Genomic DNA, 27,302 nt, shown 5'->3' with positions numbered 1-27,302 from the left:
GGTGCCACCCCATGGTATAAATTACAGCCCTTACCCTAAGGACTGTTAGGGTGGTTGTCATCCTCTAAGACCGAATTTCCAGAACTTTCAACTACCTTAAACAGCATGGCTATCTCAAAATTTTGATTGGATGTGTTTGGGGAAATGCTGTGCGTGAGAAGGGTAGTAGTCGCTCTCCCATCTCTTTCACCTATTAAAAAGGACCCTAGCCCTTTCAATTGCCAGTCAAATGAGCCCTTTTGAAGTTTCTACGACAAAACTTTCAATAAAAATCTTATATGCCTCCAGGGCATAACTTACAACCCTTGCCCTGAGTGCTGGGGGGAGGGGGTGTGGTTTCATTCTCGAAGACTTAACTTTCTACTAAGTTGAACAAAATGCCTATCTGAAAATTTTGATTGGATGTGTTTGGAGGAATGGTGGGCGTGAAAGGAGGGTTTGTTACACTCCAATCACTTTCGACTATTACAAAAGGCACTAGCCCTCTCAATTTCAAATTGAATGAGCCTCTTTTGAAGTTTTACGACAACTCTATGTGTAAAAACCTTATATTTCTCCAGGGCAAAACTTACACCCTTTGCCCTTGGGGCTCTAGGGGGTTTGTCATCCTTAAATAAATAATTTCCAGAACTTTAAACTACGTTGAACAGAATCGCTATCTCTAAGCTTTGATTGAATGTTTTTGGGGAAATGGTGGGCGTTAGAGATGTGTTAGGAAGAATGATGGTGTTGGGGGGGGATAGTTGCCCTCCAACCACTTTCGACTATTGAAAAGAGCACTAGCCCATTGAATTTCCAATCGAATGAGCTTTTTTTGAAGTTTCTACTACAACGCTTTCTTTAAAAACCTTATCTGCCTCCAGGGCATAACTTAAAACCCTTGCCCTGAGGGCTGTGGGGGAGTGCCCTCCTCAAAAACATATTTTCTATGTGGAAATGAACTACGCTGAAGGAAAAACCTATCTCAAAATTTGGATGGGATGTGTGGGGCGGAATGATGGGCGTAGGGGGGGGGGCTATGTGCCCTCCAATCACTTTCGACTGTTAAATAGGGCACTAAAACTCTCAATGTCCAATCGAATGAGCCCCTTTTGTAGTTTCTACGACGACCCCTTCCATATGAATTGCCTAGCTCTAAAGCAAAAAAATAATAAATTAGTACATTGTGTCAACATCGTTTTATATGCCCTTAGTGCATAGCTTAAAACTCTTGCCCCTAGGGTTGTGGGGGAATTTCTTCCTCAACAACATGTTTTCTATCTGCAAATTAACTACACTGAACAAAATGGCTGTCTTCAACTATTAAAAAGGGCACTAGCCCTTTGAATTTCAAATCGAATGAGTTCTTTTTAAGTTTCTTCTACAACACCTTCTACCAAAACCTTATATGCCCCCAGGGCATAACTTAAAACCCTTGCCCTGAGAGTTGTGGGGGAGTGTCCTACTCAAAAATATATTTTCTATCTAGAGGTCAACTACGCTGAAGAAAATGGCTATCTCAAAATTTTAATTGGATGTGTTTGGGGGAATGATGGGTGTGGGGGGGGGGGGCTAGGGGTCCAACAAATACTTTAGACTATAAAAAAGGATACTATTCCTTTGAATTTCCAAGCGAATGAGCCTGTTTTGAAGTTTCTACGACAACGCCTTCTATAAGACCTTATATGCCCCCAGGGCGTAACTTAAAACCCTTGCCCTTAGGGTTGTGGGGGAGTGTCTTCCTCAAAAACATATTTTTTATCCGGAAATCAACAACGCTGAAAAAAATGGCTATATCAAAATTTTGATTGGATGTGTTTGGGGGAATGATGGGCGTGGGTGGGCTAGTTGCCCTCCAATCACTTTCGACTCTTAAAAAGGGCACTAGAACTCTCAATTTCCAATTGAATGAGCCCCTTTTAAAGTTTCTACAACAACGCCTTCCATATGAAGTGTCCTGCTCTAAAGAAAAAAAAATAATACATAGTGCTTTGTGCCAACGTCGTTCTTATATGCCCTTAGGACATAACTTCAAACCCTTGCCCCGAGGCTTGTGGGGGAGTGTCCTCCTCAATAACATATTTTGTATCTGGAAATCAACTACGCTGAACAAAATGGTTTAAGCTACGTATTTAATATATGCTCTGCTTACCCCTCCCCCCTTCCCGAATGTGCAAATATATAGCCAAATTTGTTCATAAACAATTATATTTTCATCCTATTTTGTTTTATTTCTTTAGAATTAACCAAAATTCACTTTTCGCATGTGTCCTGTGTTTGAGAAGAGTACCAAATTACGCTCCTGTATCTTCTGTGACTTAGTTAGTAACATTTAGTGGCACTAGTGGCAGTGTACGTCATAAGTTCTCTGTTAAAGCAGGTCTCTGTAGTCACAACTCGACTCAATGAAATTTAGTATCGCCTGAGTAAATTGCAACGGAATATGTATAAAGCATTATTTGAACTGGTATTAAAAATTGGAAAAATATTGGGAGGAAACATAGTCATGTGATTTAATAGGGACATCCTGCAAATTATTAAGTATGAGTTTCATTTTTTGAGTGTTTTCCATTAGATTTGTATGGATCCTAGTTACATGATGCAGGAATGCCACTTTTATCCCTTTTTTTAAAAAAAGAAGAAATATGAGAAAATGTCTGTAGTGGCCAGCAGGGCCGTACCCAGAGGGAGGGTTAAGCGGTTTGAACCCCTCCCGAAAAGTTTTTTTGACTCTTAAAAACGTAACAAAAATGGATATAAAAAATTTTGTATGCGTTTTTTGTTTTTTTTATCACCCCCCCCCCCCAAAAAAAATAACCTTTGAGGAAAACGCCATCCGAAAAAAAAACCTGGGTACGGCCATGGTGGCTAGCCTAGCAAATAGTCGCCTCGAGCTAGCCCGTTCACTTATTGATTTTTCTGTTCTCTGCTATAGTTGGTAACTCTTCTATAGTTGAAAGACTTCTATAGTCTTTCTCTGCTAAAGTTGGAGCCAAGATCAAAACCTGCACTAATTCAAAAACGTTCAAAAATTAAATAAAAAAACAAGTTTTTTTTAACTGAAAGTAAGGAACGACGTTAAAACTTAAAACTAACAGAAATTATTCCGTATATGAAAGGGGCTGTTCCCTCCTCAATACCTCGCTCTTTACGCTAAAGTTTCTTATTGCTTTAAAAAATAAATTTGTGCCACAGATTCAAACTTTAGCGTAAAGAACGAGGTATTGAGGAGAGGACAGCCCCTGTCATATACGTAATAATTTCCGTTCGTTTTAAGTTTTAACGTCGTTCCTTACTTTCAGTTTAAAAAAATTGTTTTTTTTTTTTATATTTAATCTAGTAAAAGATAAATTTAATCTAGTAAAGACAAATTTGTGGGTGGTTAGTAACACCCGATAACTGTAATAATAAGTTAAACTGTTAAATTAATATGATCATTGGGTTTAGGGTTTTTTTTTTGGGGTTTAGGGGGGGAGGTAGGTACCTAGGTTAGGTTAGATTCCGTATTTAATATATGCTATGCTTTATCCCCCATCCCCTAATGTGAAAATATATAGCCCAAATTTTTTTCTAAACTATTATATATTCATCCTATTTTATTTAATTAGCATTAACCAAACATGACTTATTTATTTGGTAACGTATAATGCATAAGTACTTTTTTATTTATGGTTTTTTTATTAAACCCTTTGCACTTGTTGTTTTTTAAGCATTATGGGGGGGGGGCTAATTGTCCTCTCTCCTTCCTTTTGACTCCCAATGAAAATTTTCAGCTTTTAGAGTTTAGCTATTCTGTTATATTTTCCCTTAGGGTGCCGTCTGGTGCCATACAGGATTGGAGTGAATTCTTATTTTTATTAAATAAAAAAAAACAAGTTTTTTAAACTGAAAGTAAGGAGCGACATTAAAACTTAAAACGAACAGAAATTATTCCGTATATGAAAGGGGCTGTCCCCTCTTCAACGCCTCGCTCTTTACGCTGAAGTTTTTTATTGTTTTAAAAAATAAAGCTTTGAGGCAGAGTCAACTTTATCGCAAAGAGCGCGGCGTTGAGGAGGGGACTGTCACTTGCAAATACGGAATAATTTCTGTTTGTTTTAACAGTTATTGTCACCCCTTACCTTCCGTTTAATAAACTTGTTTTTTTTTTATTTAATTCATGATCGTGTTTTAGTCAATACAGCTTTTATTTGCACACAAATTTTACTTTTCTTTTGCTAGATGGATGGCTTTACAAATTAACTTACGTAACTAACTTCTATTCGTATATTTTTCTTCTGGCAAAAAATACAAAGTTGCAGATTTTTGCAGATATGAGCTTGAAACCTATGTAATAGGGTTTTCTGATACGCTGAATCTGACGGTGTGATTTTCATTAAAATTCTTTCACTTGTAGGGGATGTTTCCCCCTCTTTAAAAAATCGAGTAAATTTTCTCAGGCTCGTAGCCTTTGATGAGTAATACTAAACTTAATAAAATTTATATATTTAGAATCAGCATTATAAACACATTCTTTTGATACATTTATTGACATCAAAATTCCGTTTTTAAAAGTTTCGATTACTATTGAGCCGTATCGCTTGTTTTTTTATTGTTTTTTTTTTATTACGTATATGTTATTACTTATATGAAGGGGCTCTCCCCTTAGTCAATACCACTCTCTTTAAGTTACAAGTTAAAAAAAAATTTTATTCACAAACCCCTGAATCACAAAGGCCGTTTAATTAGAATAGATAGCTCTTTTGAAAGCACTAAAAAAAACTGTAGCGTAAAGAGCGAGGTATTGACTTGGGGGAGAACCCCTCACATACGTTATAATTTCTGTTCGTTTTAAGTTCTAATATTCCTTCTTACATTTCAGTTGAAAAAACTTGTTTTTTTTTATTTAACTTCTGATCGTTTCTTAAATAATGCTTGGAAATCCGGCGCCCCCTTCATAGAAATGTTCCTTACCCCAAAGAAACATCCTCCACGGAAATATTCTCCAGAGTAATCCTCCTCTAGCCCCCCCCTCCAGAAAAAATCCTTCCTGAAAATGGTTGTATACTTCCCAATAACCAATAAATAATGCTGGCAAGTCCGGCGCCCCCTTCATGGCATTTTCCCTTCCCCCATGAAAACTTCCTTCATTGAAAGATCCTTCCATATAGCCCCAGACCCTCTCCTTCCCCCACCTACCAGAAAAAATCTCCTCTGAAACAGTCTGTATACTTCCCAAGAACCAATACTATATGTTAACATTGAGTAAAGTTCATAACTTTCAGCCATCCCCCTGGGGACTTTGGGGGATCAAGTCATCCTAAAAGACATTTTTATCATATTTTCGACCATGATGAACAAAATGGCTATCTCAAAATTTTGAACAGGTGACTTTGGGAAAAAAATGAGCGTGTGAGGGGGCCTAGTTTGCCTCCATTTTTTTGGTCACTTAGGAAGAGCCATGTAACTTTTTCTTTCCGTTCCAATGATCCCTCCTACGATATTCTAGGACCACTTGGTCGATGCGATCGCCCCAGGGGAAAAAAAAACAAAAAAAACAAACAAACAAATAAACACGTACCCGTGATCTCTCTTCTGGCAAAAAATGGACAATTCCACATTTTTGTAGATGGGAGCTTGAAACCTCTACAGTAGGGTTCTCTGATATGCTTAATATGATGGTGTGATTTTCATTAAGGTTATATAAATTTTAGGGGGTCTTTCCCCCTTTTTTCGAAAATCAGCCAAATTTTCTCAGGCGCGTAACTTTTGATGGGTAGCACTAAACTTGATTAAAGTTAGATATTTGAAATCAGCATTGAAATCTGATTGTTTTGATATATCTATTGGTATCAAAAAGCCGTTTTCTAGAGTTTCGGTTACCATTGAGCCGGGTCGCTCCTTACTTACAGTTCGTTACCACGAACTGTTTGATTGTTACAGTTGTAATTTTCATTTTTAAGGTGTTTTAGCATTTCCGTTCTACTGAAGTTCAGAGTCTTTCAACTTAGCTATGAAGTCTGGCGTGGTAAGTTTTTTAAATGTTTTTCCAAGGGGGTTGATTTTATTTAGGGTTTAAATTTTGCATTCCAATAGTTTTTTCACTGGCTGTTAATTATCCTCGTTTTCTTTCTTTCTTCGCGATTTTTTGTTTTAGTATTATGACAGTTTGAAGTTATAAAACAATTCTATCTAGGTATATGGCCAATAATAAATTACAGAAGAATAGAGAGGTATCTGGAAGTTTTCTTAACTAAAAAAAAAAAAAAAAAAAAAAAAAAGTTTCATGTAATTGTTTTTTCCAAGCGTTAAGCGTTTTTTTTTTTTTCAATGACCGTTTTTGAAGCATTAAGTACTATTATTAGGTTAATGGAGTGTTTCATTTAAGTATTTTATGATGATCGTTCGTCAAAGTTTATGTTATTTGTGCCTTTCATTTATGTTACTTGTATCTTACTGTGTTCATGGCCATATATATGACTTTAAAATACATTTATCCATCTATCCATCTAATATGCAAAATAATTGTACCAAACATATTTTGCATGCATACCCGGTAGACTTACCACCCCCTCCCCCTAATGTGCAAATCTATCGCCCAAATCTATTTCTAAAGTAATGAAGAAACTAACGTGAATGAGTGAGTGAGTGTCGCATAATACACAAGTACTAAAATTCCTCCCTAGAGAGATAAAAAAAAACTCAAATGAAATTCTCAAATCTGGAAAGCCTGATTTTTCACGGGGGGGGAGGTATTTTACGGGGGGATTTTCTACGGGTGGAATTTTCCGCACGGGAGGGGGGTATTTTCTAGGGAGATATTTTCCGCTGGGGGGGAGAGTTTCTGCGTGTTTGGATTTCCAGGAAATAGTATGGCTAAGGCTCGTTTATCAGAAAAGTTTGAAAAATTAGAGTACGAAAAATTTCAGAATTCCAGAAGTTTTCTTCCGCGATTTTGTCCTGGTCCGGCCATTGAGAACCTATCTTCTAAAGTTATTACTCCGGAAGAAACCCATGTTTTGTCCAAGGGACCTAAATTTTGCCTACCTCAAACACAAGTGAATTTCGCAGAGATAGTCTCCAATGTAAAAAAAAAAAAAAAAAATAATTTTAAAAAAAAAAATAAAAAATCACTGGCTGTTAATTGTCCTCGTTTTATTCCTTTCTTCGCGATTTTTTGTTTTATCATGATTATCCAGTGTGGTCTCAGAAATTATTTGTCATAATACTTAGTCCCCCCCTTATATGGAAATATATGGCCCAAAATATGTATTTCCCATTTGTATCTTACTGTGTTCAGCCCATCTGCGGCCGCGATCGATCTGTAGTCGGCGACGTCCAACTATTTGGTCAGCAGCTGCTCTAGCTTCTTACCGTAGTCGGTAAATGACTGGTCTGTTTCCTTCTGGGTCGTACGGAATAACTGGCGATAGGTTTCAGAAGTCACTCGAAATCTTCTCAGAATATCTTCTTTTAGTAGGTCATCGTCTGAGATATCGGCTGTCGAAACGATCGTAGCAGATTCTGCGGCTTTGCCTTTCAGCAGTGCCTGGAATCTAACTGTCCATGTAGCACGACTCCAGTTATTTTGGGTGGCATTTCGGTCAAAGGTTGTGAGGTATGCATCGATATCCATACCATCAGTAAACTTGATAATCTGGATCGTAGTATTCTCAGCTGTAACTGGCACATTCTGGATGGTGGACTGATTCCTCTATACAGGTTGAACAAGAGGAGTAAACTACGAAGTCAACAATTCCAGCTGCTGTTGCATCTACCCTTGGCTCGTCTACCTTTCTCGCTCTAGTCCCTCCTGAATTGTTTCTATGCTCACCTTCATAGAGGCCTGAATTGTTTCCATGATCACCTTCATGGAGGCACAAAACATGGCCATCTGACGTTCTTCGTCCATTTCCTGGGTCTTATCCTTAGCCAGGCGTTGTTCTGCTCATGTCTGTGACCTTGTGCGCACTTTACCCTGATCCTGCTCCTTCAGGCTCATGCAGCTCCGATCTTGGCTGTAGGTGAGATACTGGAGTTTCTAAAATTATATGAAGCACAGAGTGTGCATGAAAGCACGCACAGATGTGCTATGAAGCACCCAAAATGAGCTATTGAAGTGCATACAAATGTGCTATGAAGCACCCGCAGTGTGCTAAGAAAACATGCCCAAATGTGCTATAAAGCACCCGCAATGTGCAATGAAGCACGCACAATGTGCCATTAAAGCACGTAAAAATGTGCTATGAAGCATCCACAATGTGCTATGAAAGCATGCTCAAATGTGCTATGAAGTACCCACAAAGTGCTATGAAGCGCACAATGTGGTATTGAATCACGTACAAATGTGCTATGAAGCACCCGCAATGTGCTATGAAAGCATGCTCAAATGTGTTATGTAGCACCCACCCACGCCTTAGAAGCACGCACAATGTGCTTTTTAAGAACGTACATATGTGCTATGAAGCACCCGTAATGTGCTATGAAAGCTGGTCCAAATGTGTTTAAAGCACCGCTTGCAAACTGGTACCCTGAAACCACTTGGGAGGGGGGGGGTTCAAACCGGGTGCACCGAGAACACGCAGTAAATGCAGAGCTAGCTAATGACGAAAACTAACTATCGCCTTTAAATCAACGCACAGCTAGTCCAGCAAATATCTCTCCTAGCGAAAACGGTTTAATACGGGAATGATTTTTCGCAATTGATAATAACGGAAAAACTTTTTTTTCGGATTATTTTAACTAGATATCAAACTAACCTAAACCTAACATAACCTAGGTACCTTCCCCCCGCCCCCCCTAAACCCCAAAAAACAACAGTTTAAATATCGTAAAAGCAACGAAAACCTCGCTTTGCAGTGCATTACTCTATAGCGGTCTCTTGAATTAACCCTTCTGGTGGGTTTTTCGTGACTGCTTTCCTTGTAAAGGCCTATATAACGCACCAGTACCGTCAATAATATGAACTGCGAAAAATTTAACAAATTTTCGGCAGTTCATATTATTGACTTACGAATAAAGTGAACATACTACTCAATGCCTTTTTTTATGCTCTGTACGAATATAATGATCATTTTTGTCAGAAATTAATTTTACCCCCACTCATAGATATACTTATTCCGGGTGTATACTTGCACATTAGGGGGGGGGGGTGAAGTTTAAATCAAAATTTTTTTCTGACAGCTTATTTCTGATGCAGTTTTGTGGTAATTTTACAATTCACCCCCCCCATGAGAGGTAAGATTAAACAGTTCATATTATTGACTTGCGAATAAAGTGAACATACTACTCGATGTCTTTTTTTATGCTTACACATTAGGTTTGTGTGTGTGTGGGGAGGGTTGTTGGTAAATTTTAGTTTTGATGTAAATCAGAGGTAAGTTTAAACTTTACCCCCCCCCCCCTAATTTGCAACTATATACCCTGAATTGGTATATATAGGGGCTGGGGTAAAATTCAATTCCTAAAAAAATGATTATTATATTTGAATAAAAAAGACATACAAAAAATACATCGAAAGAATAGAAAAAAGAATACAAAAAAGGCATCGAGTGTCATGTTTACTTTATTCGTAAGTCAATAAGGTACTGGTGCATTGTATTGTCCCTTTTAAAAAGTCAAGTTTGGTTAATGATTATGAAATGAAATAAAATAGGATGAGTATATAATAGTTTATAAACAAATTTGGGCTATACATTTGCACATTAGGGGGTGGGGGTAAAGTTTAAATTTACCTCCCATTTACATCAGAAATAAAATTTGCCCCTCCCCGTAATGTGCAAATATATACCCTGAATTGGTATATATAGATGGGGGGTAAAATTCATGGTGAATATTTACCAAATTCATTTCCGACGAAAATGATTATTATATTTGGAAAGAACTTAAAAAATGGCATCAAGTGGTATATTCACTTTATTCATAAGTCAATAATATGATTCGGTAAAATTTACCCAAACATATACCCTGAATTGGTATATATAGGGGTGGGGATAAAATTCATTTCCAACAAAAATGATTACTATATTTGAAAAGATCTTAAAAAGGCATGGAGTGGTATGTTTATTTTATTCGTGCGTCAATAATATGAACTGGCAAAAAGTTACCGAAAATTTACCCAAAACTGAAGCACAAACAGATTGTGAATATTTTTCAGCTTATAAATAGCGAACAATTTAACGCAATTTGGGGTAAAGTCCAAGTTACTGCAAATTCTTCGTTACCTAGGTCTACACTATCCCCAAATCAGAGATATTTTGATGGAGATAACGATAACAAAATCCAAAAAGTGTCTTTTTAACAGCACTAAATGTTACGAAAAATTTTGGGTTCTTTACCTTAATTTACGACATAATTCAATCAGGGAAAAATCGAAGTTTCGCCGTATATTCAGTTAACAATCCCACTTCTGACACCACTTATGTCGTAATCCGTTTAAAGAAATAGCCTACAAGTTTTATTAACTCTATTCGGTACAACGTGCAAGATTCACATCTATTCACCTTTGACGCCGGTAACAGGGTTGCCAAAACCTTTAGGGACAAAAGTGTCCAAATCAGTCAAAAATGGAGATCAATTTGATCAACTTGGAGAAAGTTCAAATAGAATCGTTACTGATAATGATATTAGTGCATAAACTACAAACTGACAAAAATATCCAGAACTTTTTTTCTTATAGTCTTGACTTGGAAGAAATTTCTTCTTTTGTAGGTGTGTCTTGTCTAAAACCTACAGTCTGAGATGCTATTTGAGCTTTTCAGAGCTAGGTTTCTTAGTTTATCGTAGGTGTGTGTTGTCTCAAATCTGCAATTTGTGTTGGGTAGTTTGCTATTTCTGACTTTTCAGAGCTAGGTTTCTTAGTCTCTCATAGGCGTGTGTTGTCTAAAACATAGGCGTGTGTTGTCTAAAACCGAGGTTACGTGCGCGCACGTAACCTCGTCTAAATTAAGCTTAAAAAATGAAATAAAGCTATGTCGACTTTGCATATTTTATTCAACATAACCGACAAAGGATACTGAAAAAGCATTTATTCACTCTGATATTTAGATTTTGTTATTTATAATTGTTGTAACTGATAAAAGACGTTGATAAAAAATAAATTATTCACTCTGAAAATTAGATTCTGTCAATTTTATTCGATGTATCTGACAAAAGATGTTGATAAATAAAATTTATTCACTCTAACACTTAGATTTTGTCAATTTCATTCGCATGCATCTGAGAAATGGATGTTGATACAGAATTTAATCAATCTGATGCTTAGATTTTGTGAAATTGCTGTATTGACTGTCTAGGAAGCGACTTCAATCGATAAAGAATGTTAATAAAGAGTTTGCTCAATTTTTTTTATAATTTCCTGAATTAAATTCCTGTATTCTGTATCCAAGAGGTGAATTCAAGAAAGAGTTTGTTACTTACTTACCTAATTAATTACTTAACTACTTACTTACAATTTTTTCATAATGAGATAATAATATATCCAACAACGGATGTTGATAAAGAATTTATTCATTCTGATAGCTAGAATTTGTCAATGTTATCCCATGTGTTTGACAATAGATGTATGCAAATTCCTTTTCTTATATCTCCGATGTTTTAATAGACATTCTAAACGTTTGATATGCTAGCTTAATCTAAAAATAATGAACAAATAACAAGGTAATGCATAAAATATTTTTAATGAGACAATGCTATGTAGAATTTTAATACAAAAATATATTATGATACATTATTAATATCAATGATTAACTTTGGACATTTTGAATCTGTTCCATAAAATAGTTCACCATGTTCTCTCTTGATTTTGTAGCTATTGTCTTCTCTTAGTTCGTAATCAGTAGAATAATCATTATTGCATTTTGAGTCATACACAATTTTTACTGGTGTCTAATCAACAGGCTCAATATGGTTTTCGTCTTTGGTATTATTTGGTTCATTGACTGTTTGATCAATGGCAGTAACGTTTGCTGGTGCTTTGTTTTTCATCGATTCATCTTTATATTCCATAGTGATATTTTCTGACAATGCCCTTTTTATTTTTCTGGAAATTTCACTGTCTATTATCACATTATTTTTACACAGGTAACAGGAGATATGGTTTACGATATTAGTAGAAGAGTAGGCCTTTCTTTTATTGACCTTCCGTTGAATGCTAATACCCGAAAGCTGACGATTGGATGTATCAGTAGGTAATGTGTTACCTGCAACAGTAGCAAGGAGTTTTCCTCTATCATCAACGATTATATTTATGTTGGCATTCTCTTTGAGTGCAATCATCTCTGGAGATCTCAATCTCGCATAACCACCAACATAAGAGTTGAATTTTTTCGCTATTCCAAAGAAATTGAATTCCTTACTGTCATGACAATGCACGCATACATTTCCAATAGTGGTACCACTTCTACTTGTTTCATAGTTTAAATAATTCTCCTTGTCGGCATTCAATGCTACAATAACCTTGTTATGTGAACACACTTTATTAAAATGCTCCATCTTCACTTTTTTTAAGATATGACTTATGTGTTTATCGTTCCACTGCGTAAAAATATCGAATTAATACATGCAATAGACTAGGTAGTGTCAATAACCGGATATAGAATACCAATGGGAAAGCCACATCATATCTCTGACCAATCATAGAGTAGAATTGTTAGAGCCGTAGGCATATTTTGTCATTTTAAGATACATACAAAAAAAGATAAAATATAAATAAAGTTGAAAAATCTCGAACTTTAAAAAAAAGTCTGTTTTTATGGAAAAAATATTGAATTAGAATCATCAGTCCTCATCATTATGAGTATCCAAAACTGGACTAAGGTTTCATTTTTGAACTAGAGAATTGTATTTTCCATAATTTTCTTACAAGAAACTATAGTTTACGGTCAAAAACCCTTATTAGCTCAGATTTTAAGGAAATACTTTTATTTTTTGATCCAAAAATAGACTTAAGTTTTACATTTGAACCAGGGAATTATATTTTCCATAATTTTCTTATAAAAAAACTGGAGTTTACGGCCAAAAACCCTTGTTAGCTCAGATTTTACAGAAATACTTTATTTTTCGACTCATAACTGGACTTAATTTTCACCTACGAGCCAATAAATTGTATTTTCCATAATTTTCTTACAAAAAAATAGAGTTTACAGTCGAAAACCCTTTTAACTCAGATTTTATAGAAATAGTTTTATTTTTCGATCCAAAAATAGACTTCAGTTTCAGATTTGAACCAGAGAATTGTATTTTCCATAATTTTCTTACAAAACCTAGAGTTTACGGTCAAAAACCCTTTTCAGCTCAGATTTTAAGGAAATGATTTTATTTTTCGATCCAAAAATGGACTTAAGTTTCAGATTTGAACCAGAGATTTGTATTTTCCATAATTTTCTTACAAAAAACTAGAGTTTACGGTCAAAAAAACATTTTTAGCTCAGATTTTATAGAAAGTTTTATTTTTCAATCCAAAAATAGACTATAGTTTCAGATTTAAACCAGACAATTGTATTTTCCATAATTTTCTTACAAAAAACTAGAGTTTACGGTCAAAAACCCTTATTAGCTCAGATTTTACAGAAATAGTTTATTTTTCAATCCAAAAATAGACTACAGCTTCAGATTTGAACCAGAATTGTATTTTCCATAATTTTCTAACAAAAAACTAGAGTTTACGGGCAAAAACCCTCAGATTTTACAGAAATAGTTTATTTTTCAATCCATAACTGGACTTAATTTTCACCTATGAGCCAACAAATTGTATTTGCCATAATTTTCTTACAAACAGAAAAAACTAGAGTTTACGGTCAAAAACCCTTATTAGCTCAGATTTTACAGAAAAAGTTTATTTTTCAATCCATAGCTGGACTTAATTTTCACCTATGAGCCAACGAATAGTATTTTCCATAATTTTCTTACAAAAAAACTAGACTTTACTGCAAAAAACCCTTATTAGCTCAGATTTTATTGAAATAGTTTATTTTTCGATCCATAACTGGACTTAATTTTCACCTATGAGCCAACGAATTGTATTTTCCATAATTTTCTTACAAAAAAAACTAGAGTTTATGGTCAAAAATCCTTTATAGCTCAGATTTTATAGAAATAGTTTATTTTTCGATCCAAAAATAGACTAAAGTTTCAGATTTGAACCAGAGAATTGTATTTTCCATAATTTTCTTACAAAAAACTAGAGTTTACGGCCAAAAACCCTTATTAGCTCAGATTTTACAGAAATAGTTTTTTACCTAGCTTGTAAAAGCCAGAAATAGCAAACTACCCACCTCAAATTGTAGGTTTCAGACAACACACACCTATGAGACACTAAGAAACCTAGCTCTGAAAAGCCAGAAACATCAAACTACCCACCTCAAATTGTAGGTTTCACTCAACACACACCTATGAGAGAGTAAGAAACCTAGCTCTGTAATGCATAAAGAGCATACCAAACTATGGGTTTCAGACAATACAAACATACAAAACGCTATGAAACCTAGCTCAGAGAAGTCAGAAATAGCAAACTACACATCTCAAATTGTAGGTTTCAGATAACACACACCTAAAAGAGGCTAAGAAAACTAGCTCTAAAAAGCCCAAATAGCATCCCAAACTATAGTTTTCAGACAACACACACATACAAAATGCTATGAAACCTAGCGCACAAAAGCCAGAAATAGCAAACTACCCACCCCAAATTGTAGGTTTTAGACAACACACTCCTATGAGAGACTAATAAACCCAGTTCAGAAAAGCCTGAAATATCAAAATACCCACCTCAAATTGCAGGTTTCAGACAACACACACCTACGATACACTATGAAACCTAGCTCTGAAAACTCAAATAGCATCCCAAACTATAGGTTTTAGACAACACACACCTACAAAAGAAGAAATTTCTTCTAAGTCAAGGCTATAAGAAAAAAAGTTATGGAAATTTTTGTAAGTTTGTAGTTTACGCACTAATATCAATATCAGTAACGATTCTATTTGAACTTTCTCCAAGTTGATCAAATTGATCTCTAAAGGGTTCATGGTAAAAAAATAGTTTGGGACAAGAAAAAACAACTAAAATAATGTCGTGAAATCATTTTCAACACTCAGAGCTGGGGGGTGTTGGGATTGAATCATAGAGAAACAACGAATTTACTTTTTTTTTTTAAATGTGACTCAAAGACATTCCGTTCTTTTCACTGGCTTTAAATTGCATACAAACGAGCCAATCAGGTGTTACAATCCTTTTGTTTGCTCAAAATTCGACGAAGCAACGACGGTTTGGTTAGTTTTATTTCGCATGATATATCTAAAACCAATTAAGATGAAGAAGTGTCTTCAAAGTCAAGGCTATAAGAAAAAAAGTTCCGGATATTTTTTGTCAGTTTGTAGTTTACGCACTAATATCAATATAAGTAACGATTCTATTTGAACTCTCTCCAAGTTGATCAATTTGGTTTTTGGCCGTAGACTCTAGTTTCTTGTAAGAAAATTATGGAAAATACAAAACACTACTGAAATATTAAAACTCTTGCATTTCAACAAAAGAAATCCAAAATGAACTATGAAAAATCAAGAGAATGTAACTGTGACAAGGTAAACCACGACAAAAAACTACTGAAATATTCCAACTCCTGCATTTCAACAAAAGAAATCCAAAATGAACTTTGAAAAATCAAGAGAATGTAACTGTGACAAGGTAAACCACTACGAAACACTACTGAAATATTCCACCTCTTGCATTTCACGAAAGAAATTCAAAATGAACTTTGAAAAATCAAGAGAATGTAACTGTGACAAAGGTAAAGCACTACAAAACACTACTGAAATATTCCAACTCTTGCATTTCAACAAAAGAAATCCAAAATGAACTTTGAAAAATCAAGAGAATGCAACTGTTACAAGGTAAAGCATAACAAGACACTACTGAAATATTCCAAATCCTGCATTTCAACAAAAGAAATCCAAAATGACCTTTGAAAAATCAAGAAAATGTAACTGTGACAAGGTAATCCACAACAACACTACTGAAACATTCCAACTCTTACATTTCACGAAATAAATTCAAAATGAACTTTGAAAAATCAAGAGAATGTAATTGTGACATAGTAAACCACGACAAAACACTACTGAAGTATTCCAACTCTTGCATTTCACGAAAGAAATTCAAAATGAACTTTGAAAAATCAAGAGAATGTAACTGTGACAAGGTAAAGTACAACAAAACACTACTGAAATATTCCAACTCTTGCATTTCAACAAAAGAAATCCAAAATGAACTTTGAAAAACCGAGAGAATGCAACAGTTACAAGGTAAACCACGACAAAACACTACTGAAATATTCCAACTCTTGCATTTCACGAAAGAAATTCAAAATGAACTTTGAAAAAGCAAGAGAATGTAACTGTGACATGGTAAACCACGACAAAACACTACTGAAATATTCCAACTCTTGCATTTCACGAAAGAAATTCAATATGAACTTTGAAAATCAAGAGAATGTAACTGTGACAAGGTAGAGCACAACAAAACACTACTGAAATATTCCAACTCTTGCATTTCAACAAAAGAAATCCAAAATGAACTTTGAAAAATCAAGAGAATGCAACTGTGACAAGGTAAAGCATAACAAGACACTTCTGAAATATTCCAACTCCTGCATTTCAAAAAAATAAATCCAAAATTAACTTTTAAAAATCAAGAGAATTATACTGTGACAAGGTAAACCACGACAAAACACTACTGAAATATTCCAACTCTTGCATTTCATGTAAGAAATTCAAAATGCACTTTGAAAAATAAAGAGAATGCAACTGTGACATGGTAAACCACGAAAAAACACTACTGAAATATTCCAACTCTTGCATTTCACAAACGAAATTCAAAATGAACTTTGAAAAATCAAGAGAATGTAACTGTGACAAGGTAAAGCACAACAAGACACTATTGAAATTTTCCAACTCTTGCATTTCAATGAAAGAAATTCAAAACGAACTTTGAAAAATTAAGAGAATGTAACTGTGACAAGGTAAACCACGACAGAACACTACTGAATTTAAGTTTGTTTCATCTCATTCGAAGACATGTAAAAAAAGTTGAAAAAAATATATCATGTTAAAAAAAAATAAAAAAAATAGGGGGCCAAAAAGTTGGAGGGAGGAGGCGCCCAACGAGTTTGGGGGTAAGGGACCTTTGGGGAGTTAATGTCTCTGCTGGTTAGTGTCGTTGGTGCTTGTGATCCTTGATGGTTCGTACTCACATACACCCTACTAATTGATTTGCAAGGATTTCTACGGTTTGTTCTGAATTTCATTATTGAACTTCTTTTCTTACCATCTACATCCCTCTTAGTATCAACTTTTTAGTATACTAAAACGTTAGACCCTATTTTAAATTGACAACACTATTCAAACATCACTTGTGTATTATACAGTACACAATCAACCCATCTCCCCCAAAATATTTTATTAAGAGATTTCCTGTTAAAAAATTATCCAATAACTAATTAGAATCAATCACACTCCTATTATTCAAAACATTAATATTCCACCTCAAATACCTCATTCTATCAAATTTTCAACTTGATATGCGTAGCCTATAGGCAGAAACCAATGGGGGAATCCTCGATCGTAATTGCTAATCACCTTAACCCTTTTATTCATCGTCAAGTACATGCTCCAAAAATATTTTATTCAGAGATTTCATGTTAAAAAATTATCCAATCACTAATTACCCCTTTTTATACTCACTCTCTTTGAAAAACCAAACCAGATTATACATACAAAACCATAACATAACCATAAAAAATGAATATAACAAAAAAACCAGTAATTACCCACAAAACACGAGAAACAAAAACAATCAATGATATACCCACCAAACCTGACTCTCTCCACCAAACCAGATTATACCAACCAAACCAGACTATACACACCAAACCAGACTATACCCACCAAACCTGACTATACCATAAAAACCAGATTATACCTACCAAACAAGATTATACCCACCAACCCAGACTATACCTACCAAACCAGACTATACCCACCAGAAACCTGTCCAGTTGGCCTTGGTAAGTCAATAACCCAAATAGCACAAGATGGTAATTCGTATAGCTTCTATAGAAGTATCAGGCCATGTGAGAGTATACTCGCTCTCTTTGAAAAGGTGTAGAGCGTCTATAGAATAACATGGTAATTCGTATAGCTTCTATAGAAGTATAAGGCCATGTGAGAGGATACTCACTCTCTTTGAAAAGGTGTAGAGCTTCTATAGAATAACATGGTAATTCGCATAGCTTCTATAGAAGTATAAGGACATGTGAGAGGATACTCACTCTCTTTGAAAAGGTGTATACATCTCGCAGAAATGTTTAGCTTCTATAGAAGTATAAGGTCATGTGAGAGGATACTCACTCTCTTTGAAAAGGTGCATACATCTCGCAGAAATGTTTTCCTATAGCTTCTACAGAAGTATAAGGCCATGTGAGAGGATACTCACTCTCTTTGAAAAGGTGTATACATCTCGCAGATCTGTTTTCCTATAGCTTCTATAGAATTCAATATATACATACTACTTATATATATATATATATATATATATATATATATATATATATATATATATATATATATATATATATATATATATATATATATTGCGTGGCCCCATTTTGCCACTCAGTCAACTGCTGTGAGTCGCGTTTTGGGTAGATACAATTTTCCAAGATGGTATTTTAAATAAACGCAACCAACTTTGAGGTATAGATTATGGATCATTAACACTTAAAACCCAGGGCATAACTTAAAACCCTTGCCCTGAGGGTTGTGGGGGAGTGTCCTACTCAAAAACGTATTTTCTATCTGGAAATCAACTACGCTGAACAAAATGGCTTTTTCAAAATTTTGATTGGATGTGTTTGGGGAATGATGGGCATTGGGGGGCTAGTTGCCCTCCAATTACTTTTGACAATTAAAAAGGGCAATAGCCCTTTGAGTTTCCAATCGAATGAGCCTGTTTTGAAGTTTCTAAGACAGCACTTTCTATAAAAACCTTATATGCCCCAGGACATAACTTAAAACCATTGCCCTGAAGACTTTAGGGGAGTATCCTCCTCAAAAACATATTTTCTATCTGAAACTATACTGACAATATGCCTATCTCGGAATTTTGATTGGATGTGTTTGGGTGAATGATGGGCGTGGGGGGAATGCTAGTTGCCCTCCAATCACTTTCGACTATTAAAAAGGGCACTAGCCCTTTGAATTTCCAATCCAAAGAGCCTGTTTTGAAGTTTCTACGACAACGCCTTCTATAAAAACCTTATGTGCCCCCCAGTGTTTAGGGTAATGATTGGCGTGAGAGGAGGGGGCTAGATGTCCTCCAATAACTTTCGACCATTAAAAAGGGCACTAGCCCTTTGCATTTCCAAACCAATGAGCCTGTTTTACAGTTTCTACGACAACGCCTTCTATAAAAACCTTATATGCCCTCAGGGCATAACTTCGAACCCTTGCCCTGAGGGTTGTAGGGGAGTGTCCTCATAAAAAAATTTTCTCCCAGGGCATAACATATATATATCCCTATAAAACACAAATATATATCTATTTTGGTTTCCGTTTAAAATTATGGAGAACATTGGACGTCAGAAGTGCTTCATCATCATGACGTCAGACTTACAGCTGACTCACAGCCGCGAAGAAAAAAACTAGTCTTGAACGCTAAATTGGTTGGAAACAATTAGCTTTTTAGTTTTTGGATTGAAATGGTATGTGTTGTCCCAATTTACTGTCCAATTTATGTTGTCCCAATTTACAACTGATTTAGCTTATTTTAGGTTTTTCCATTAACGATATTGTGTTTAGGCTAGGAGCCACCTAACTTTGTTTAGATTAGCTATATAGACTCAGGAAATGGATATAATTTTGAAAATACATTGATTTTTGGAAAGTTTGTTGTTTTCTTTGTTCTCTTATGAATAGTTTTTGGTTGTAACTAGAGAGGGGATATCAAATTCATTTCCTCAAAATTCTTTCCTAGTAGCCATTTCATAGTAACTGATGGAGATTCGACCATCTCCAAAATATTTCCCAATAAAATTTTGAGAATTTCCAATTAAAATTCTACTTAGCCTATAGGTTACATTTTTCTTTGTATTTGAGTAAGAACTAATCGAGGGGAGGGTATGCTCATGGACAGCTAGCTTACATAATGTAAAAGTGTTTACCAAGTGTAATTTTATGCTTCAAAAATAGTTTAACTAAAGACGATGAAAAAAGAAGTATTTCTACTGCGAAGTGTTCATAGCGATTTTTCATTACCTCCAAATTTCAGAAACTCGGTGTATATGCCATATATTTTATATTCCTCGCCATTGGGATTTCAGCCTCTCGAATTCCCCCTCGGGCTGGCACAGTGAATGTTCACTCCCATCTGGTTGCGCATCAAAGGCTCACTATTTTTAGTTCCAAACCAACCTTAAACAGCTTTGATCCTTATATTACTCCCAAAGTAAACTAAAAGGACAGTGTTTGTCTACACATGAACTTTAATCCCTGCTGAGCGAATTTTCTCTCGAGTAATTGTAATACTTTTTGAGGGGAGGTCGACAATGAGATAGAATAAAAGAATGATTTTTAATTTTGTGTCTTCGGTGTCCAGTTAGGTCGTGAAATTTATTAAAAATTAATTTATTTCGTCCATTTTTATTTATTTATTTTATTATGATTTATTGTTGTCTTCATTTTTTTGGGCTAAGGATGCCTGGTAGTAATTGTGTATGTAGGGTTTTGTCAAGGGTGATTCCTGCCTATACAAGTTTTTTTAAATTCGGGTTTTGTTGTTAATATGTTTTATTTCTTTTTAATAAAACCTGTTTTTCTCTCTTCTCTCATAAGTAAACATTAAGTACTATGAAGGAGGGGCAGTGATGCATTTGTAAGTAGGGGGGGGGGGCAGATACCTCAAAGTGTTTTAATGCATAAGTACTCTAATTCTCACTGAGCTTTCGAGATAGATTAAAAATTAATTTTGAAGCTAGGGGAGAGAGGGTGGTCAAAAATGGATATCTAGCCTAATCACTTTCGACTTCCGGGAATATTTTTGGGTTACCACGTTATTATTGGCCCTTGAATCGGGGGGGGGGGGTTAATTGCCCCCCTCTAATTGCGACAGTTCTTTTCGGTGTACCATAAAATACTACTGATTTGAAAAATTATCAGATATTAAATAAAAAAGAAGTTTTCTTGACTTGAAGTAAGCAGCAAAATTAAAGCTTAAAACGTACAATAGATATTCGGTGCATGGATGGGGCTATCTTTTTTAATTTTTTTTAAAGCACTAAAAAAACGTTAACAGAACAACCAAGGAATCTTTTTTAAAGCATTAAAAAACTTTAACAGAACGACCAAGGGGTTAATGAGGGGGTAGCCTTCCCCATATACGAAATAATATCGATACGTTTTGAGGTTTTAATGTTGCTCCAAGCTTCAGTAGAATTTTATATATATTCCTTCAACAGAAATCAAACTAATTCCTCTGTAAATACCAAACAACGCAGTTTAGTTAAAGTTCTCCCAAAATCACGAAGTATTTGCCTTTTTCCAAAAAAATCACGTTCACAATCTTAGAATTTTTTTTTCGTAGCCTAATCACAATGTTTCGAAAACTAATATAGAACACTAAATTATGCTACACACAACACTATACACGCTCCTGATCCGTTGTTGTTTATCAATCCTTTTTGTGCTTGTCTCTAACTCTACCACATAAACTATGTCTTCCTCCAATTCCAAATTGTTGAAAACTTGTCTCATTTTTTTTTTTACTCATTTCCGAGAAGATTTCCTCAAGCTTTTACTCATGTTCAAAATGTTAGGTCCATTTCTCTATATCACTTTCTTAATTATTGATTTGGGCTCCATTCATATACTAACATAAGTGGAATTTAACAAGTCCGAACCGACTACTTCTTCCCAATTTCTTAATATATCACAATACAATATCTTACCATCATGCCATCTAGCTGCGTTTTTTTTTTTACTGAATCAAGCGTCTTCGCTACTATTCTTAGCTACGCTTCCAACTTTCCTCCCTAAGGCCTCTTCTGCTACCTGGCAAGCTACTTTTCTAAAATTACTTCGTCCCTCATCAATATTGTTAAATTCTAAACTCTCCAGGTTAATATGTGCAACTGTTCTTGGAATAAGAATACATCCTACCTCCCTAGGAAAGACTCACTGAAATTACTAAAAAAAAATTTTTGCACAAAATAAGTTTTTCAAAAAAAGTAAAGAATTCCATTAAAACAAAAATGAGCAAAAATTGAATCAAATAATCTACCAAGCATACAACTACCATGAATCAGTATCAATGAATAAATGAAACCCAAAACAAACAGAAATTAAAACAGGTGAAACTCAAAACGAGGAGAAATTAATTTGAGTAGGGTTCAAAACCCTGCTTTCTAAAAGCCAGAATATAATATGTACTTTACTGAAAAAAATTAAATGAATTTTCTGAAAAAATTTGCACTGTCAGTTTAATATACATATGCTGGTATTTACCCCTTAAAATTTTATTTAATTTTTAATTTATGAAAGTTACAAAAGTGAAAAAACTTAAAAGAATTTTTTTCAGTAAAGTACAAATTATATTCTGGCTTTTAGAAAAAATAGGGTTTAGAACCCTACTCAGATTAATTTCTGCTTCTGAGGAAAAAAGGATATGGGGGGGGGGGGCTTGTCGCCCTCCAATCTCTTTGGTCCCCTTAGACGAGCACTAGAACTTTTAATTTCCGTTCGAGTGAGCCCTCTCTCAATATTCTAGGATTATTCGTTCGAAACATTCACCCCTGAAAAGAAAAAAACGGATCCGTTATTTTTCTTCGGGCAAAAAATACAAAATTCTCCATTTTTGCAGATGGGAGCTGTAAACTTCTAAAGTAGAGTTCTGATACGCTTAACCTCATGGTGAGATTTCTATTAAGATTCCTTTACTTTCCAGACTTCCCCTACCCATTTCAAAAACCAGCCGAATTTTGTCAGGCTCGTAGCTTTTGATGGGTCACCCTAAACGTGACGAATACTATATATTTGGAATCAGCATAATATTTCAATTCTTCGGATGTATCTATTTATATCTAAATTATGTGTTCGTTTTTTCGTTTACTATTGAGCCGAGTCATTCCTCCAAGTTCGTTACCAGGAACTGTTTGATATCAAGTCAAATAAATGACAAACAATCTGAGGTTCCAACGAAACACTAGTTGTATTCCTTTCGTAGATATAAGCATCCATACAAGCATTGTATCTACGCATCTTCTGTGCTGTCGTGGTTTTAGAGCTACTTGAATGGCAAAATTTTTAACAGAAAATTAGATTTCATGAAAGTCGTTGATCATAGGGGATTCTTGCCCATGGGAAATTCACTTTGAAACAAGGAGTAAGTGTTAACGATACCTTCGCTAGACAATTACTGAAAACTTGTGTACTTTATTCCCAAGAAATTCTTCATCGGAAATTCCCCCACACGCAAAATTGAGCAGCCACAGAAAAAGCACAAAAGAGGTACCTCAAAAATCGATCAGTTGTTCTAAGTTGTAACAAAAGTACCAGAAATCAAAGATAGTTCTAGGACAGTAACTTGTCGGGCTCCAATCACTTTCAACTTGAAAAAAACACGACTCAAACTCTAGATTTATAATCGAATGAGCATCCTCCGAAGTTTCTACGATCACGAGGAGGAAACTGGGGATGAGGAGGGGGCAGCTTTCCTCCTACACAGAATAAATTCTGCTCTTCTGGGAATTTAATGAAATCTTCACTTCCATAATAATTGCGTAGACCAGAAATGTTCCCGGAAATCAAGAGAGATTATATATCAACTTTTACCTCCAACCCCCTTCCTTAGATATAATTCTGTATTTATGTGAAGGCTCAATGAGAGTTAGAATGTTTTCGGTATGAGAATGCACCTTTTCAGGGATTTTCCCTCTTCCCTAACTATAAAATGATCATCGAGCTCAACTATGGAGATTTTAAGCTCTCATTTACAAAAATTTGGAAGTTTGTAATTTTTTTGCCAAAAAAAGATTACGGATTTGTGTCTTTTTTTTTCTCCCCGTGGACGACCGTACTGAACCAAGAATCCTAGGTGATCGGGAGGTGATTTATTCAACCAAAAAATTAAAAGTGTCAGTGCCTTTTGAAGTGATCAAACAGATTGGAGGACAAAGAGCCCCCTACCCACATTCCCTCCCCCCGAACACATCTAATTGAAATTTTGAGATAGCCATTTGGTATAATTAAAATGTCAGATCGAATAAATATGCGCCTGCGAATGACATGATCCCCCACAAACCCAAAGGAAAGGCTGAGTTTTTCATTTTGCTTATTGTTTCCACGTATTATTTGCTATTGGGAAACAGACGGGCATTTTTCGCGGTAGTTTTCTATGGGGTAGCGAAATTACCACGAGGATATTTTCAGTGGTGAGTAAATTTTCTGGGAATTTCCCTGAATTCATGCACAGAATTGTTTCTATTTGTTCTTCGTTCTCTTTGGAGGAACTATTTTATGTATATATAGAATGTAACGGGGAAATTGACGAGGGAAAATTTTCAGCAGGTAGGGAATTTTTGGGTTGGAGAAATTTCTAAGAGGAAATTTTGCGTTAGGAGGCGTGGGGTATTTTAAACACGTGAGAATGTTTCGCCAGGGAGGGGGGGGTGTCTGTGCAGAAAGGCCTAGCACCGCTAAAATTGTGAGCGTTAAAACAAAGCTCAAGATACACTTTAAGGGGAGCATATTCATCCTTTTTCTTTGTAGAAGCTTTGAAATTTTTTTTAAGCACTTTTAGGGCTTCCGAAATAAGGGCCAAATTCTGAGGCAAACAGGAATACTGAAAGTGACTTGTAATTACTAAACTAAGCAATCTAAAAATTATTTATGAATAATGGCAGTAAAAAAAAAAGAAATCTTAAAAAACAACGTGAATAGAAAATGCTAGCACTTCACTGGTCAATCATAGTCTGTATTAAATAAAAATAAAATTAGCATTTTTTTTTCAACCGAAAGTAAGGAGCAACTTCAAAACTTACAGAGATTACTCCTGTAACTTACTATATGAAGGGATTTCTCAAAACTTACTATATGAAGGGAGTTCTACCCCCCTCAATGTCTCGCTACACTAGTTTTGTATGCTCTATAAGTGCTTCTTATGTCGATTCTATTACCCTCGCGTTTCAGCAGTCGTTCTTAGAGATTTGGGACAAAAAGTCCAACTTCAGCGTAAAGATCAAGAGGTTGAGCAGAGGCCAACCAATCTCATATATCTAATAATTTCTGTTCATTCTAACTTTTAATGGTGATCCTTACTTTCGGCTGAAAAATATTTGTATTTTACTTAATTTCTGATTGTTTTTAAAATCATATGTAGGCCTAAATGAGTTATCATTGGGTGTACCTCCTTATAAAGCCCCAATTTCATGGTTATAAAGCCCCGATTTCTTGCTGATAAATTGAATATAATAACAATTGTAAATTGAATGGTAGCGTCCCACTTTTTCAGATTTTCTGCTGACGAATTATTTTTTTATATATCTAAATACATTGTATATACATGTTTAAATACATCAGCACATTATGTACAAATAGGAAAAGAGATATCAATATTTCAATCACTGGAAACAAAACTCCTTGCCGCACTTGCACCCTCTTTCCAACCCCCCCCCCCACAGAAACATTTTAGGCATCTCCCCCCCACTAATTGACCTAAGACTCATCCTTCATAATACGTGATCTCCAATAGCACATCACACAATATGATTTCACAAAAAATCAAGCGAACCAGCTTATAGTTAAACCGAGTTGCTAGATAAATATCCATATTGATCATTTTATCTTTTTTTTATTTTTTGAATACGTGACTTTTAGGAGCGAATGCGCCGTCGTGTGTGCAGCACTACTTCCTCTGAAGCTAGGAAGCTCGATATATATTTTTTGATATTTTTAAATCAATTGTTTAAGTCAGAATTTTCAATCCTATTAAACAGTTGAAATTTCAACTGTTTAAGTCAGATAGCAACTTGGTCCTCCTTGAGGCCAAATCTTAGTCTGGAGCCATAAAATGGTCGAAAACACCACTTTCGTGCGATACAGTATTTTTGGTCACTTAAAAAAAGCACTATAACTTTTAATTTTTGTTTAAATAGGTCATCCCCCGAGCTTCTAGGACTATTATTTCGATACGATCACCCCTGTAAAAAAACAAACCAAATTTCATACTTTTCAATCAAATATTCTAAGACTCTTTGCTTTTAATGCATTAAACTTAATAGATTTTATATTTGAAATCAGCATAGAAAGCCGATTCTTTTGATGTATTAATTGCTACCAGAATTTCGTTTTTTACAGTTTTGGTTACTATTGTGTTTCACTCCTTACTTTCTCGAATCACACTCTTTACTTTCAGTTCGTTACGACGAACTGTTTGCAAAGAGTAGTGGACGATTTAGTTTTTTCTCCCTGCATTCCTATCCCGAGACACATAGCCTTGGGAGGGGCATATGATGATGTATTTAGTTTTATTATTTTAATTTATTGTTGATATCTTTCATCAAAATGAATACGTTTAAAGGAAGAATGTGAATTATTTTCCAAGACACGCAACTTTTGTAATTGTTTGTGAAATTGTCTTCCGTGACACAAAAGAGTCAAATTAACCACGAAGAACCAGAACTAAGAAAGTACACAAATAAAAACATACAGGTTTACTTTTATTTATGAAAGTATTAAGCCAGTCAAGTAGCTTATACTCAGCCTATGAGATTATAGAATGATATGAAATTACCCACATCGCCAAAAGTACTAGTATTATGTCAAATTTTTTTTTTTATAACTTTTATATACCCTTTTCTTCAAAATTCAAAACTGCTAAAAAGATAAAAAATTAAAAACATTTAGTAATCGAGAAACAGAAAGATAAAATGGAATGTAACAGAGAGACAACAAACGTAGAAATCCTAACCAAATGTATTTGTTTTGCTTACCGTTTAAAGTTTGAACTAAGCGGTCTTCCATGATATGAACTTTGTTATGTGGAACTTATCCTTATTTATTTTCTGACCATTTACCTGTAACCAAAAGAAATAGATAACTTCGAAACCAAATTCAGTACTTAGGTGTTATAGTGACAACACTGTTCTTGATCTGTAATTAAATAAAAGTAAGGATCGAAATTAAAATTAAAAACTAACAGAAATTATTCCGTATATGAAAGGGGCTCTCCACTCATCAACGCCACGCTCTTTACGATAAATCTTTTTTATTTTTTAAAAAATAGAGTTGTGATACAGAGTCAAGCT

At 35.0% G+C, this 27,302-nt stretch overlaps 1 long non-coding RNA gene across 1 annotated transcript in view; it reads right to left on the bottom strand.

Moving 5' to 3' along the window:
- The window catches only part of LOC148951463 (uncharacterized), a 240,411-nt gene extending 213,339 nt beyond the window's left edge, over window positions 1-27,072 (bottom strand). Inside the window, exon 1 of the long non-coding RNA XR_016141874.1 lies at window positions 26,988-27,072. This is a non-coding gene — a long non-coding RNA (uncharacterized LOC148951463). The remainder of the gene's footprint in view (window positions 1-26,987) is intronic.
- Between the last annotated feature and the right edge of the window lie 230 nt (window positions 27,073-27,302).

Source organism: Artemia sp. Qi Xiang Cuo, chromosome 6 (genome assembly GCF_049724085.1).
Source record: "Artemia sp. Qi Xiang Cuo chromosome 6, ASM4972408v1, whole genome shotgun sequence".
Classification (NCBI taxonomy): Eukaryota; Metazoa; Arthropoda; class Branchiopoda; order Anostraca; family Artemiidae; genus Artemia; species Artemia sp. Qi Xiang Cuo.
Note: the sequence above shows the minus strand (reverse complement) of the source record. Positions and strands in the feature narration are given on the sequence as shown.